The 13,185-nt window shown below is 41.1% G+C and overlaps 1 protein-coding gene across 4 annotated transcripts in view; it reads right to left on the bottom strand.

Moving 5' to 3' along the window:
• The window catches only part of LOC138581337 (F-box/LRR-repeat protein 21-like), a 150,326-nt gene that overhangs the window by 10,325 nt on the left and 126,816 nt on the right, over positions 1–13,185 (bottom strand). The window lies entirely within an intron of this gene.

Below are 13,185 nucleotides of genomic sequence, written 5' to 3'. Positions count from 1 at the left end.
TGCAACACACCTCACCACATCCCAGTTCTGTTGCTTTTCTTTTAATTCAATTAAATTAGTTAAATAAAAAACAAAAAAAACATACAGCTTTGAGCCCTGGTTTGCCAGTGTTCTAGACCCAGCATTTAACCACCAGGCCACAATGGATTGCTGCTTCACAGAGCATACATTTCATTCGTAGCCAATAATGTAATATGTTCAATGATAAAAGACTAGGTAAGAACTTGTGAAAATCCAAATGATAACATAATTGTAGAATAACGGTGCTGCATCTCGAGCGTCTGCAGACCAGGGTTCTCCAATCGCAGTGTTCAGCATAAATGTGATGCTTTTTTATTTCATTTTTTCTGTTTAATAATGTTTGACCAGAGTCGGTGTAGTCCTCTTTTTGAATATATGTGCAGTCTAAGGGGGATGTGTGGTGTAAAGGTGTGCAAGTTATCTGGGAGGGTGTGCATGCAATGTGTTTTGAGTATGATGTGAGTGTGTGTGTGTGTGTGTGTGTGTGTGTGTTGTTGGTGTGAAGGTGTGTGTGAGGGATTATGCTAGTAGTGTGCATTGGTGACACATCAAGTGTGAGCTTTCAGAGTCAGTGTGTGCGTGTGTGCCTGTCTCCATGTAATTCGGGACATGCCCATCCAGTTCTTGTTTTTTGTGTGCATATTGTGACTTGTCATTTTGTTTGGTCCATCAAGTGTCTTGTATTACAAGTCCCAACATGCAAAGTAAAAAGGAAATCTGAATGATCATTTAGCAAATAACAAGGGATGTGTGGCATATACCAATATAAACAAGACATGTAACTTGGCTAGGTTTCAAGAAAAACATATGCCAGGCTGCTTTCTGCAAAAATCAAAAGCTGTCACCCATAAATATACACACAGTACTGCTTACTTTCAAAGTGACTAAGCGGCCGGCCCCCTCAGGCCATGTTGCTCTAAGTGGGCTTGTAACATTGTGTCACTTATTAGGCACCATTGCCTTAGGGGGCTGGCCTTTTCCTCACTTTGAAGATTACCTGGGTTGATCCTGCTTACTTCTTGGATGGGAGACCTGGGTCACTGGTAATTTTTCACCCCTGATGTCACTGTAGCTGTAAAAATATCTATTGTTTTTATTATTCATAAATGATTGCAGGCTTTGAGGCTCAGAATGTTTTTAGTTAATGCCCTGTGTGATTACATTATTTGCAGAGCATCACACACTTTGGTTAAGCAGCGTGCTACAAGCTGCAAAATAACCAGCTGCAAGAATAACACATGCCCAGCTTCATAGCATGGAAGGATCAGAGAGACGAAGATGTTGGGTGGCCCTCACTTAATTAGGCAGCAGTCATTGTTATGCTCACGGACAGAACCTTTGTAAGCAGTTTGAAGTTGCTCCCCCCTGCAGAGTGCCGTGTTGCAGTACCTGTACAATACAATGACCTTTGACAGATAAGGGTCTGCTGCGCAGCATATGGTCTGCAAGGAAGCTTTAGAGATCTGCTGCCCTAAAGGAGTGCACTGCGTCTTAGGAGGAGCTGCTGCAGAGAATGCTGTAGAGGAAAGTAACCTACTGCATTGTTGGAAGGGCAGTACGGGTGCTGCTGTCATAGAGGCAGCAGCCATGGTTACCATTAGTTGCAAAGGTAATATAGCACAGTAGAATTTCTCCGAAAGCAATTCCAGGTCAAGGCATTCTCGCCTGCTACTCTGATCTGAAAAGCCAAAAATAGAATGCGGAGCAGCTCTGGGGTGTGGCCTTTTGTAGGGCTGCTATGGAGGCCTTGCAACCATAAAAGAGGCCTAAATCGTTCAAACAAATACTTACAAGTGCAACAGCACACTGTGGGACGTTTGTAAGTGTGTACTTTCACAATAACGCTCCGTACATTGCAGAACACAGTACTTTTCTGATGTGTGAGTGCCCGGATTGTGTCAGGGAAATAAGGCCCACGCGCAGCGTGGATGCAGTCACATAGTGATGTTGCAAATGGTGTCAAATGGGACGGCTGTCCATAGGACACGTATTGGGTGGAATACTTTGTGCACTTGTGCATACGTGTGCTACGAACAGGGTTGGCCTCCCTGGACTCATTAAAAGTGTGAGACATGTACAGGACTCTTTTTCACACAAGCTGTGTGTTTTTAGGCTACAGCAAGTGCAATGTTCGTTTGCACAGTTGTCCATAGGACGTGCGTGGATGCCTCCACCTACTGAAAGTACATTGCAACTTTTTCCTACCATGCTGGACACATACATGGCAACATTTTGTGACTACAAATGTGTAGGAATATTAAGGTTTAAAAAATAGTAATTAGCATAATGATAATATCCCAGGAAATTATGTCACATCAGCTTGATCTGATGAAATTACAGGAGATGACATCACAGGAAATTATGTCACGAGATCTTTGAATGTACAACATCACAGGAAATGGCTTCACTTGCCATATGGCCTTGAAGAGATCGCAGGAAAGGACTGCCTGTCCTCTGACCCAACATGAGAAAGACATGTACCAAATGTGTGAGCTGTAAGCATTGTTACCAGGTTCGTCCACATTAAGACATATTTTTATTTTAGAACATACAATGAGGTGATAACAAATCTGTATACCCCAAGTTAAGTGACGGCCACACGGGCACATGCAGATTGTAAAGTGAGCGCTACAAAGCTCACATTTAAAACCCCAGAACAAAAGTAATATAGAGAGAAATGTACTGTTGTTTTGTTAGACTAGGTAGTTGCTGAGGGTCTCCCTGCACCTCATGGCCACTTTCCACTAAAAGAGTGGAACGTTCCTGATGCCATCTCTCCTTTTGACACATGAATTGGCAAATATTAATTTGAACGCATGGCAGTGGGAAAAGGCATTGATGTGATAACACTTCTGTATACCCAAAGTGAAGTTACAGCCGTAAAGGCTCCAGCACATGCACCTTGTAAGACGAGCACTGCAAAGCATACATTTAAAGCACCACAATGAAAGTAATATAGAGGGAACTATATTGCTGTGTTATGAGACTGCTGGCTGAGAACATGGGACAGTTGCTGCCCCCCCAAAACCCCTCTTGCTGAGGACTCCTCTCGACTGAAAGAGTGGAAAGGGCCTGATGTTGTAGTGAGACAGAGCACTAGCTTGGAGCTCTGAACAAACAGTATGCATGGAAGTGCCCAGACAGGTAGCTATGAGATGCACCGGATGTTTGGGCCCGAGCTGCTACAGGAGTCCACTTGTGCATCTCCAGATGTTTTGGACTACAAATCTCAATAGCCCTCTGCATTGACAGTGATAGCACCAAAGGTTACAGACTTCTACGCTATTGTATTATATATGAAACAATTTTAAGAAGTTGGTTTAAAAGACGGAATCTTTGTTACTGTGCCCTGCAGCTGGGAGCCATTGCATTCAACAATTGTTTAAAACCAAATAGAAAAGTGCACTGTCATGTCCACCTCATGTACGACCCCTTACCTGCTGAGCTAGTGAAAAGGAGAAAACGTGGCATAAGTCTCAGGGAAAGGTTCACAATAGTGAGAGTGACACTGCACAAATAACACAACACAGCAAGCGCCAGATTCATGGAGTATCTGCACAGTTCAAAGTCAGGGCACGTGGCTATTTTTGCAGTACTAAATGACTTTGCACTGACTTTGCACTGTAAAAATAAACTGTGCATAGTTCCATGAATCCGTTTTTGTGTCGGCAGTGCAAAGTTACTTTTAAGCAGTGCAAACTCACTTTGAACCGTGCAAAATATGAATGAATCGGCCTCCAAGTTCTGATTAAAAAGTACCAGGAGTTGAAAGAACATTAGTGTCTGATATTATGTTACGAGTTATCAGGAATATTTTTAGACTTGTTAAAAAATGTGTTTATTTGGTATTAGCGTTCTATCGCTTTCCACGTCTGAAACAAAATCTACTTTTCAAAAGCATTTCAGACCATTCTGTCCTGTAAACCAATCTGTCTCAAAACATAAGCATTGCTACTTCACTTTTCCATTTTTAGGGCCCCTAAAAAATTCAACTGTGAATGTAAACTTTGTCAAAAATTCAACATTATAGCAGTGTATATATTATTGGTAGGAGGTAATTCCTATAGCTATTACAAAGCGTGGGCAGGGATTTGGACACGCATTGGGAATGAAAGCCCATGTGTTTAACTCGCCTCCAATAACCTCTCTGTTGCCTCCTTCTTGCCTGTCAGCAAAGTGACCGAATCCAGGTTGCTATTAACAGTACAGTACTAAATCGAATGTATATATCGAATGCCTGATGCACTAATCATAAAGAAGTTGTGCAGTGACGCTGCCATATCTCTGAATCTGTGAACACGGGCAACAGGTTATCGCAGATATTGAACTGCAGCATCATTTATGACATCTGTCATGCCAAAAAACGGGTAATTGTAAGTCTTCAAATATAGCAATATGTGGATTGAAGGGAAAGTATGGTCACTTGATGGCATTAGATGTAGCACCAGCATTCACGGAGATGAGTACATTCTGAAATACAAGAATGCTTTCAACAAGGAGAAACACAGCTTCACAATGTGGAGCAAGAAGATGATTATTCAGGCAGCCCCATGCGGCCACAGTACTTTTGAAACCACCACTGATATTCTTTGAGATCCGAAGATTCTGCTGTTTATTTAGTTGTCCTTAGATTTAGTTGTATGGGAGTAATCAAGCAGCAACAGCAATGCCATTTTCCAGACTGACTAGAGACTGTCACACTTGCAGTGCAATCCTTTCTTCAACTCTACAAGCCATAGCCAAGAACTTGACACTTTACCTAACAGAGCTCAGTGTAGAGACGGTGTGTCCGTTTCACGGGTCATGCAAGGGCAAGCAGCACATCAATCAAATTAATGGGACATTTAACACGCCCACCATACTCTCGACGATGCAGTTCCTTGTTCCCACTGGGCCTCAGTTAGCCAGGCCTGCTGCAGCCATAAATCGGTAGGTCTGGACACCAAAATCCGTAGGAGGTAGGACTGCTTGAAATGCTGTAGCCTACCGCATGAATCGGTAGGGTTGACGACAGGGGCAGTGTTACCAGGACACAGAGGATGACATACACATGTGCATAGCTGTGGAACGGACAGACGTGCGCTCCCACAACTATTTAAAAGTGCATTTGAAGATGTGGACATGCGGCTAGTACTTCAGTCGTACAGAAACCTGCATTTTGCTTAACGGCAGCCATCTCGGAAAATACTGTGTGCCACAGACTCACCATGCAATTTTAACACAAAAGGAAAAGCCACTCACACACTCACCAACACTTTACAAGTACACCTTTAATTTCTAAGAAACATAGACACTATTAGGAAAGGGAAGGGGTAGCCCAAATTGATATATACACAGGGGAATTTGGGAATTCAACAAGTTTGTCATGAGGGGAGCCAAGGATTGTGGTCTCATCGTAATGTCTCTGCTCACAGGTAACAGGTATTTTGTTGGGGATGGTGGGCTGGGAAATGGGGAAGGGATACATGTGAAGGTGGGTCAGTGGCATTTCATGTTTCCAATAGTATGTCCTTGTACAATATCTTTTTGGTGGCTAAATTGTTTAACAATTGTCCCATTTTGACATCCAGGCCATCTAAGTTGCTTTTTACAGCGTTTGCTTCCTTTCCTGTGGCCATATGCTGTTGTGGAAGAGGTGTCGCTTGTGATGCATTCCTTTCATTTGCAGTATGTCCTGTTAACGATAAAAATGATCTGTTAGGTCTATATGAAGCAATACACATTAACTGTCTTACCTTTTACACTGTGTTGCGTACCAGTGGAGTTACTATCGTTATTCATTTCGTTAAGAGGGAAATTCTCTTCCAGCCATTATAGGGTGATTCGCATTGCTGCATACACAACAACAAAAAAAATATCATGGTTTTTCACTGTTGTACACTGCAGAAGCTGTGCAATTATAGGAGAAACTTCAGTGTACTTACTGCATTGTAGTGACGTTTTGCCGTCAATACTTTAGAGTCTTTAGTCTGCCATTTCCTTCTTTGTTTCCATGTAAAGCAGCATTGCAGTAATATTGTTGCACGCAGACATTACTTCGCCTATTGGCACATTCCGTTATGATGTATACTCTATGCCTTTGCTCTGTTTGTTTCACAAGTACAGAGTTTGCAGACCTACTCCTTTTTTCCTTGCAATGCACACACACAGTGCTCTTTGTACACGTTCCTTCTCTTTGCTGAATGGTACCACTATGTAAGAGAACCCCTGCCTTTTTCTGCAGTTTGATTGCTAGCTTCTATCTGCGAACAGACGGACAGTCTACGGTTACTCTGGCCATCAGCATGCAGATATCCATTTGGCATGCTGTATGGTACATCTATACAAACTAAGGGTGTCCTGGTAAAAACCTATGAAATTCAGTGAAAAAAAGTTGCTAAAGGGACATTATGTTTAAGTTGCGCTATGGAAAAAAGTATGAAAGTCGGTGAAAAAACATTGTTAAAGGCACATTATGGTTCAGTTGCCCTAAGAAAAACCTAGCACATTCAGTGCAAAAACTTTGGTAAAGGGATGTTTACTTACTTTGCAGTAACAGCAACCTATCCATATTATGGGTGCACGTAAAACAGAAAAACCCCAGAAATTCGCCAGTTATGGTAAGCTAAGCAACCATAACTCATGCCACTACTGTGCTCTGCTAAGACTAAAAAACATGACATCAAATCAAACTCCCCATTTGTTGTATACGCCCCCTTCAGCTAATCCAGAATAGGGCTGCAAGACTTATCTTTGGCCACAAGCCCAGGGATTGTCTCGCAGTAGCCCTAAAATGTATACATTGGCACCTGGTGGTTGCAAGGATGAAAATCAAGATCTTGTTTACCATTGAGAAGGCTGTGTGGGGACTTGGACTACACCATCTCTGAATTTGTTTCCCTAAATACTCCCTTGCTTGAGCCCTCTGCTCCTCTAACTTTAATTTTCTACTTGTGAAATGGTTTTCAAAACAAAGAGCAGGAGGAATGTCTCTCTCTTAGGCCACACCTCTCTTTGGAACAGCCTTCCGGCTCCTTTTATACTTCAGCTTCACTTCCTTAAGTTCTGGAAACCTTGGAAAACACTGTTTGTCTCTTCGTGTTTGAGTTAATCCCTTCCCTTCTAACTCATACCAATGCTACTGAGACTGGTGGGTTGGTCCCTCATGAACCTGAAAGGTTCCATGCCCTATATCTAGTTGACACCTGTACACCTCCCCCCTTTTAGCACTGCCCTTGTGGGTGTAGCACCTGGTGGCTGGGTATCCCATCCTTGGAACTATTCTGCCACAACAGTTAGCCAGTGGTCTCTTGGCACTTTCCTTCTGGGCTCCTATCAGCAATTGGCAATCCCTACTTCCCTTTGTATTCATGCACTTTTCTTACTGCACAATGCCTATGTGTATTTAGAGCAGCAGTGTGTACAATTCTTTGGGATAAGCAAGGGGAATGTAGATGCAAAAGATGTACAGAAGATTGTACGTGGTAGTTGTGTGTGGACGTTTATTATGTTGATATGTTTCTAAGTAGATTTTTTGGAATTGATTGGTGGATAGATGTGTAACTGAAAGCAGGCAATGATTGAGTGTTACACACATAACAGTAAAAAGTGTAGAACTGCTGTGCTGTGCGATGGTGTTCACATGCAATCTGTTTTTTTTTTTTTAAATAATGCATGGCCTGGAAAGGGGACTAAGGTAGGGAGGGGGTAGTGTTTCTCATGCTCTTTAATGATAGCCTCAAAAGCACTTTGAAAACGCTCCCCCTGTAGTGTGGTGTGTTGCAGTATATGCTGTTGCATTGGAAACATATGGAAAAATATGGATCAACAGCCTCTTTTATTGCTTGCAAGGTAGCTGGTGGGATTTTATGACCCACAGAAGTAGCCTGTGTGTTGAAAGTATTGGTTGAGGTATTTGGAGTAGAGGAAGACAGCGTACTACTTCCTGAGAAAGTAACAGCATTTCTGAGAGCATCCCAGTGGTTGAATTTGGTGTGGCAGCGCATGGAGGTTGTCCTGTAGGAGTACTGCCCAGGTTTTCTGCGACTGAGTACAACCTTGTACTCAGTGTATTCACCTTGGTAGCCTTTGCCTTTGGTACACCCCCAACAGTGATAAAGAAGCACCACACCCATGATTCTCTCTGGCTGCTGGAGTTAGGCATTTCCTCTACCTCATTTTCCTGGTTCTCTTGATTGTTTTCTGTATCATTGCGCTCTTTCTGTTGTCTAGGCCTTCCAGCTGGTGTTGGTGATAGTGTTGGTGGTGATTGGGGAGGAGGGATGGCCATAGCAGTTGTGCTATTACTCTTCCAAGCCTGTGCTGTGTCCTCGATTGCAGATGGATAATCAGTAAGAAAAGGTCTAAGAGCTGTGCAAGGTTATATTTTGAGCTTCCTAGATCAGCTGAAAATGCAGTTTTGAACTGTTCGCGTAGCACGGATCTGTAAGCAGACACGTCATCACGCAACGCACATGCATGGTCACGTGGCACTGTCCGGAAAGTCAGCGATGACGGCAGACATTCATGAACGTCGGCGAACTATAAAAACATTGCACAAAGTTGCAGAAAGCTCATAAAAGTGTTACACACTTTGTAAGGAGGTGGGGAATGGCACAGTTTTAAGTTCAAACTTTCTACATTGGCCTAAAATACTGCTATATTGGGGGTAAGTTTGATATTAGGAAGTAGCAAATTGGGACGCACTGGTAAAAACACATCAAATTCAGTGAAAAAAGAAACATTGTTAAAGGGACATTAAGGTTAATTTGTGCTAATACAAACCTGTGAAATTCGATTAAACATCTTTGGTATGTCAACTTTGATGTCCAGGGTGTTAGTGTATGCAGTTCACGGTGATGGCGCGAATTTTGATTGCTTGGTTTACCATAACTGGTGATTTATTTTTTTGATTTTACTTGTAACCATAACGTCCCTTTAACAACGTTTTTTCATTGAATATATATATGCAGCACTTTAGACAATAATTAAGCCCACTGGGGCTTTATGAGTAAAGTTGGCATTAGAATACGATGCATGTTAACAGCACAATATAACCCATTTTGGCGAATACGTTCAATTTGTGCTAGTTTGCTCAACTTTAGGCTTCTCATTTTGTTTTCCCTGCTGTGCCATGCAGAATTAGACCAAAGTCATAAAGTTATTGACTAATATTAGCCACCAGACAAAAGGGCTAATATAATATAAATTAATAGTTGTCCCCACAATAGAGTCACCTATGAATAATACTGCCTCTCTATTTTAGAGTGTGATACAAAAATGGCAGGAAGTTAGCATTGAGCTAACTTTAAAAACATACTATAAAATGGTTGCCAGGTTTGCATGACTATCTGGGCCAGATAAGAGTAAGTCACATGATGTGTCTGATCAGCTGACTCAAGTGTCGAAATAAAAAACAGCCGATAACAACAATTTGTAATTTCATCTGAGGAAATCCCTGAGTCAGGGATGGAACGCGTGGCGTAATTTTACATGGCAGGACTGCACATACTGTTCTGTAAGTCCATGTTAGTTTTTAACAACTGTTTCTATGCTGATTTTATGAGTGAATAAAATGAAAGCATCTTTTGCACCTTATACAGACCATGTGCTCTAACATAGTTTATTTTACCTAATGTTTACTCTTTAACCACTACCTTAACGGTACTTTAAGGTTGAAAGATTTTATTTGATACATATATATAGTCAGAAAAGTCCAAGTGCAGCAAAATTAGCAACCTATTGATTACGTCTATTCTAATATGTCGTCTCATATTCTGTGAACATCTGTACATTGATTAGTTTACCACTCATAACTATGATATCTAAAAATCATTTATAAAAAATATGTGATAAATATTTCCTGTCCTATATTAGAACCCTGTAGGTCCAAAATGTGCACATAGAATACACGTCATATTTAATGCATGTTCATCATTAGAATAGCCTTTCACAATTAAAAAAATATATATTGCACCAACTGCCCCATAGAAACAAACATGCAAACCTAAATATCTTCGTCTTGAATGGTTGATTTGACATGCACAATGCCCACGTGAATATATGAAAGTGTAGAATTATAAAACATATCAGCCTGCAATATCCAGATTAAGGCTTGCAAATAATGTTCTCATTACAGTATTGACATCACTATTCACCTATAATTAAAATAAAATGACATAATTACTGTAACAGTAATACCTTATTCCATATTGGGCTGTGAAATCCCAATGCCTAGTGCAGCCAACAAAATTACAGCTTGTAGTGGTGTACCTAATTAAGACTGTCTATTGCTTTTCATGGTCCTTTCTTCTAAAATAGCTTTCCGTGACATTTTGCAGAAAGATAAGAAAACGTTTATGGCAGTATGAAGAGCAAGAATTCAAGAATCTACCTACAATTACAATTTGTCAGCTATTTTGTACTACAAAACACTGTTTAAAAATGTTGTGTTAATGTGCTTGAAATTTGTTTTTGCAACACATTACACACTGCACAGTAATGTTTTTTTTAATTCAAACAGATTCTGCCTTTATTATGTGTATCAGCAAATGGAAGATCTCTTGCATGAGAGTAAGCAGGAGACCCAATATTACGATGGATCGTAGCAAGTCACTTTGCACCACAAAAAGGCACTTTGCACCGTTCTGTGAATCGTGTTGTTTGTTGGCATTGCAAAGTCATTTTGATCTATTAGACTTGTCGGCTGCCTTTGACCTGGTGGATCACAGTGTGTTGATTTCCAGGTTGAAGGAGGTGGCAACATTTTCTGAAGCCGCCACAGCCTGGAAACAATCCTTCCTGGGAAGCAGAATGCTTACGGTGTGTAGTAATTCGGGGAAAGCATCACCAAGTCTCATGCATTTCAGAGGTCCACAGGGTGCATGCATGTCACCATTTCGGTATAATGTTTTCAATGTTCCACTCTTCGATTTGTTAGATAAAAAAGGCATTAAGTTCACCAACTATCTGGATGACACCATTATAAAACACTTCTGTGAATCATGGCTTCAATGTGTCATCCCATTATCTGGCATATATGAGGAGGACACCTTAAGATTGACTGAGGTTTATCATATCATTCAAGCATGGAAGGTGGAGAATGGTCTTGCGTTAAACTAGGAAAAAAACGGAACTTATGGTAGTCGAGACAGAAAATAAAATCAAAATGCAAGGGGACAATTATAAGATGTTTAGAATGGCAGGATATAATTTGGAAACCAACAACAAAGGTTAAAACATCTTAGCATGAAGGCGCAAGTGAGTAGTCTGGTGTCATCGTCAGCATATTAAATAAAATTGCTTACCCAAATCCAGCCATTCTTTTCAAAACCAAATTGCAAGATAATTGCAAGAGCCATTATTGGGTCTAAGATAGACTATTTTAGTAGTCTTCTTGTGGGCATTAACAAGTCAGAGTATGCTAGACTGTAGGTCATAAAAAACAGCGCAGTAAGAGCGATTGCGGAGCTCAGAAAGAGTGATCACGTAACAAAAAAAAGAAAAAAACGTACACTGGTTACCTATTTTGGTTCACAAAAGCCTCACGTGTACTCGGTCCTCGCATTTGAGTGAGGCTTTGTCTGTAAAGACTAATACGAGAATGCTCATTTCAAATAATTAACAACAGTTAAAAGAGCCGAGATGTTTGCTCACTCAAGTGAAAAAGGTGCCTTCTATGCAGCAGCTCCTACGGCTTGGGGTGCCCACCCTGAAGAGCTCAGAAAGACCAGCCTGATTGAAAACTTTAAGAAGAAATTAAATCCTCTTCTCTTCAAGTAACTGAAGGGTTATGTTTAGGTTTTATTAATTGCATTCCCTCCAGTTACCCTCCACGTTGTGTGTTTGTATTTGTCGCTTGCCCCCATAAGCCTCCGGGTCCTGAGGTGTGCGGTATACATTTCTAAAGTAAAGTTCCTTTTATGTGAGTAGATGGGCCGTGCAGCTATAGCACCACTTGCAAAGGTAGTGTTGCATGTCTGTCTTAAAGACATCAATCCAAGTGATGCATGGTTGTGGAAAAGAGATAGGAGTGAATGCTTGATATGGATAGTGGTTCTGAAAGGGGAAGCTCAGAGCCTAGTTGAAGTCAAAGAAGGCCTTACAAAAGGGAGGAACCAATTGAGCGATAGAAAGAAGGCTCTGACTCTGCCTGTGGAGAGGGTTAGGCAGTCAGGTTTAAAGTTCCATTTGGAGATTGAAGAGTTGGGAGAGGGAAAAGGGGATATGCAGGAATACTGAAGTGATGGAGCGAGGGATCAATTAATTATATAGGAAAATGAGTAGGAATGGAAGATAAGATAAAGAGGGTTCCCTTGGAAATGTGGGGTAGGTTGGAGATTGGGGTTAGAGAGCTGTCACAGGAAAGAGAATCAGATCAAATTTGAGGGCAGAGGAAATTGCATGGATGGTGGTGTCACTCCTGAGTACAATAGGGGATTTCGAGGTTTTGGAGTAAAGGAGGTCAGGATCACGAATGTAGGAGTTGAGCAGGCCCAAGGTTCTAAGAATCAAGAGAATGGTGTATGGGGCGGTAGAATTATTTGGGTAGCAGTGAACTCACAGGAGGGTGGTGACAAGTCAAATGGTGAAGAGTGTGGTAAGGTGTGCCTCGCAAATCAGTGGACCATCCCCACTACCTCTTCCTCTTTTGGATGTATGGAAAGAGTGTACAAAGGTGGTATCAGGGGAAGCAGGGTCCTGCAGTGTTAATAAAGTTTGTGAGTAAAAGTGGCAGTGAGGAATGTGTGTTTGTTGCGGATAGACTGTGCATTCCAGCGCCCAACTGAAAGAGAGTAATTGAAGACACTCGCCAAGTGAAAGATTTACATTGAACCCATTTTACTATGTATTGGGACTGCAAAATCAGTTCTGTATTAATTCAATATTTTGAATCCCACAACGTTTAAGAATAAATATACACTAGACCTGTAAATCCACTGTTACGATGTGAGTGCATTTACGTTACCCTTTAATAAGGTACATGATGTTTTACTTCATACAAAATGTATTTCTTACATTAAAAAAAGATATATTTAAAATGTGTATTTTTATTCTAGCTATTTGACATATCATTAATCTAGCTCCTTGGACCATCAGTATCCTTTACACACATTCTTCATAGCAGAACGAGCATCTCAAACAATGATGTACAGGGTGTAGTTAATATCATAATACCAAATTCAA

Source organism: Ambystoma mexicanum, chromosome 3p (genome assembly GCF_040938575.1).
Source record: "Ambystoma mexicanum isolate Mex_15411 chromosome 3p, UKY_AmexF1_1, whole genome shotgun sequence".
Lineage (NCBI taxonomy): Eukaryota > Metazoa > Chordata > Amphibia > Caudata > Ambystomatidae > Ambystoma > Ambystoma mexicanum.
Note: the sequence above shows the minus strand (reverse complement) of the source record. Positions and strands in the feature narration are given on the sequence as shown.